Source organism: Corapipo altera, unplaced genomic scaffold (assembly GCF_003945725.1).
Source record: "Corapipo altera isolate COAL_440 unplaced genomic scaffold, ASM394572v1 69, whole genome shotgun sequence".
NCBI classification, from domain to species: Eukaryota; Metazoa; Chordata; class Aves; order Passeriformes; family Pipridae; genus Corapipo; species Corapipo altera.
In genome coordinates, this window is record NW_020884908.1 from 5,356,506 (window position 1) to 5,360,619 (window position 4,114).

The 4,114-nt window shown below is 48.2% G+C and overlaps 1 protein-coding gene across 1 annotated transcript in view; it reads left to right on the top strand.

Annotated features, from left to right (window-relative positions):
• The first annotated feature begins 3,533 nt into the window (after positions 1-3,533).
• PPM1K (protein phosphatase, Mg2+/Mn2+ dependent 1K) overlaps positions 3,534-4,114 on the top strand; it is a 16,681-nt gene continuing 16,100 nt past the window's right edge. The window contains exon 1 of the mRNA XM_027652737.1: positions 3,534-3,630. The gene's annotated coding sequence lies outside the window, so the exon portion shown is untranslated. The remainder of the gene's footprint in view (positions 3,631-4,114) is intronic.

A 4,114-nucleotide genomic window follows, 5' to 3' on the forward strand; every position in this document is an offset into this window, starting at 1 on the left:
ATTTGTAGCTGGAGTGGTGTTTAAAACACAACAGTGTTTTGGCTGCTGCTGAGCAGTGCTGGCACTGCTCGCTGAGGAGGGCGAGTGACAGAGTGGCTTTGTGAGCTGGACCAGCCAAGGTCAACCCACCACTCCTGAGATCATCAAGGACAGAAACCTGACTTTGGTTTTAATGACAACAGCCAATCCTCTAGGCATGCTCTTGGTCTGATCTTCCCAGAAAATATACAGTGTTTAGGTATAGGAGTTTATTTTCCGTCTTCACCGGGACAGAAACAAGCCATGTCATCCGACGAATCCTCTGGGAACAGATGTACTTTTGACTCCCGTCCTTCCTAGGAATCAGAACTGGCTTAGAGCCAGCAGTTTGTTCTGGGTACTCCTGTGATTGTGCTCAAGTTACACCATCACCCTTTTGTTTCAGAATGTCTTGTCTCTGTGTGAGTCATAAGTCCCAAATGAGACAGAAACTTGTTGAGTAAGATAACCAGAGGAAAAAAGATTACCATGTCCTCAAGTCTAAGCACAGAAGGGATGTCACATCACCTGTAAAAGTACTGAGCATGAGTTGGAGAATTAGGCATTGCACATCATTTGAACAGTGCCAAAACCCATAGGGGTTTGCTTTTCTATTTCTTGTTTCTAATCAGAACACCTACCAGCTTGCTTAGTCATGTTTCAATGTTAACACTATGATTGTTTATGCAAGGACAGTACCCAGCAAGAGTGCCAAAAAGCACATTTCCCAGGAAGAAGAAAGCTGCTTTTCACCCACACCCCGAGGTCTGTGTGCAGTGTCTGTCAGTAAGGAAAAGCATGGCTGCTCCACCAAAGCTGGGATAAGGGTGCCAGCAAAGCAGACAGGGACCTCACTGATAGCTCCATGGCACCCGAACAGAGAGAGCCAGGCCAGCTGGTGACAGCAACAGGTAGAGCCTGCAGAGTTTCTCAGCACACAACAGCATCCATGCACACCTTTCCCACAGTAGCTCACCTGACTTTGTAGGGCTGCCTCTGAAAAGTGCTGTGAGAAATCACAGCTGCTGCCAGTTTTTTGAAAGTCAGTGTTAAGATAGTGGCTGCTTCCCTTCACCGCAGCCACAGGATGTTTTCTGGTCTCTTCAGATCTGCTAGAGAGATAATTAGCTAGAAATGTGCCATAAGGCAAAATTCTTCACTTATGAGGACAGAAAGTTGTAAAAGTTCTCCCACTTGTAATGTCAGGCATTGCAGAGCTGCAGAGCACGTGCTGATAAGAAGAGCACAGTGTTCAGACCCAGCTTGTTCTGCATTTATAGCTTGATCTGAGATCTAATACATGGAGATTAAAATGGACATTTGTTTTCCACCCACCCAAGAATCCTAGCTGCTGTGTGTTCAGTTACAATGCTGGGCAGGACAGCTTGCTAGCACTTGGGCAAATGACCTGCCCTGACCCACAGTAGTTTGGTTTGTTTTCCAGTCACTCGAGACAGTTGATTAAGGTTTTAGAATCTGATGATGGAAGCACACAGGAAAGAAGGATGAGCGAAAAAGGGAAGAGAGGTAGCAGGAGAGAAATAATCACAGAAAAATATGTGCAAATCATGAAGGGACAGGAGAACAAAATAAAGTAGAATAGGTGGCAGGGGAGGGAAAGGTCAGGAACATGACGAAGAAGCAAAACCAGAGGCAGGAAGACAGAAAAGAACAAGGGAGATAATCTTTCAGGAGCAGAAATTCCTTATGAGGGGAGCTGAAATCTAGAAAACTTAACTCATCCTTTAGGAAAAAAAAAAAAAAGAAGCAAGGAAAAAGTCCAAATTAACTGTTTGCAGTCAAAAACAAATGTTGCACAGCACAAGTTCCTGCCCTTCTGGTTTCTGATTTTTTTTGCCTCCCTCTGAGTGCTGCTAGAGGCCCCCCAAAGTACCAAGTGCTGCACTGTAGCCCATCCCCTTGCCCCATGCCCCAACCTGTTCCTCTGCATATTCTTGCTGTTGTGCCCTGGCCTTGTCTTCAAGCCTGCTGCCTTCTCACAAAGCTATTCTTCCACTTGCTGCCTCCTTTCTCCAGCCACCTCAAATTCCACGCTGCTGCCACTTCAGCTGCCTCCCACTTGCCTTCCAAAACCCTGTAAATATAAGGGTAGTTCCACTGCACACAAAGGCTCCACATGAACATTTATAATTTCCAAGCTGGCCTTTCACTGCAAACTATATGGGGCAGAAATTGTCTCCCAGCACTTGTGCCTCCATATCATATACACCCCTGACACTTCTTGGAAGCTCCTGCTGATGCCACTCTGTAAATACCAATACCTGTTTTACAGGTAATGTGCTGGTTTTGTTCTTAATAAATCACTGTGCTAGTCTGGATACACTTCTGCCTGGGTCATTTCTGCTCGGGAGATCTGCTGCTCTTTGTCCAATGCCAGGAGAGCTGGTTTCCATGGAGCACTGTTTTTCCTCCGTCTCATCAGAGAAAAATGGGAACCAGGGAAAAACAACCTGCAGTGACAGACGACAGTGTTGCCATCCCCAAAAGATTCACAAGGTCAAATTTCATTCTAAATGCTGAGTGAGACATCACACAACTGGAAACCAGAACAATCTGGCAGGTGCTCCCTGCTTACCTAAACTCTTCATCTACAAGTAGACTTGTACAGTGAGAGCTCTGAGGAGTTTTATTCCTGCTTCTCTGGCCAGAAGTTGATGGGTTTTGCAGTCAAGGCACATCGTGCAGTAGGCAATAGGACTGCTGAGCTGTCCCCTGCTGAATACAGAAGGGAGACAGCTGACATCAAGCTTCTTTCAGAACACAGCAAAGGTGACATTGCAGTGGATGCTAATATTAGTGGCAGCTTGGACAGGTTAAGGATTGCCACCTAATAACAGCACTCAATATAGATACATAGGTCCAAGTTCTTAAGAATCTGTAGCCATAGTCAGGAGACCAAAGAACTTGGTTTCCTGAAATATTGGTGCCTTTGTGAAGTCCCTGGTTGGGAAATTGAAATTGTCAGTTTGTAAACCTATTTGTCCAGTATCATGTCTTAAAGGGCTTTTTACACAGTCATGTTAATCACAAAGAAAAGTTAGAGGAGATAATGCTCTTGAAGTAAAAACAAACAAACCAAAACCCTTGCTTCAACAAAACAAAAGCTTTCTTACCTCACAAATATCTGGGATAAACTTGATAGCTCCTTAAGCTCCTATGGAAACTGCACTGGCTCTCTTTTTTCTCTTCAGGTGTCTGTTTTCAAGTACTCTGGTCCCCAGCGGGCAGTACAGGGTGGAAGGGACAGCGTGTTTCAAAGGCTTTTGTAATAAGAGCCATCTAATTTGCCAAATTGCGTCAAAGGTCAAAGACTGTGTCAGTAGGAGAACACCACAAAGCAAATGATCTCTTTATGCGCCCACTTGGACACGGGTCACTTAAGAAGGCAGCAGGGCTTTTCTCGTAGAAGCGGCCACCTCTGAGCAGCGCACGCAAGAGTGTCTTGAATCTATAGATATATTTTTCCGTAAAGACGTCACCGCTGTTTCCCCAGGCCTCTTGAGCAGCCCAGGGGCAGCAGCTGCAGGCACAGCCCGGCTGTCCCCGCAATGGAGCTTCCACCTGCCGACAGCTAAAGGACGCCGTAGCCAGGTGGGGGTCGGCCTCTTCTCCCAGGACGAGAGGACATGGTCTTAAGCTGCGCCAGGGGAGGTTTAGGTTGGACATTAGGAAGAATTTCTTCACAGGAAGGGTGAGGAGACATTGGAATGGGCTTCCCAGGGAGGTGTTGGAGTCACCACCCCCGGAGGTGTTTAGGGAAAGACTGGACGTGGCACTTGGTGCCATGGTCTGGTTGACATGGCGGTGTGAGGTGATAATCTGGACTGGATCTCAGAGGTCTTTTCCAACCTAATTGACTCCGTGATTCTGTGCAACCGGGCGCTGCGCAGGCACACCGCCACCGGCCCGACGCCTCCGCCTCGGCCAAGGCCATTCGCGCCTCCTCCCCCCGCCGCAGCCCCTCTCCCGCCTGACGGGGAGGCCGGAGCCCCGGTGGAGGGGCGGGGCGGGGGCGGTGGAGGAGGCTCGGCCGCCGGGGCCGCCGCCGCTGGGGCCGATTGGCGGGGCCGGTTGG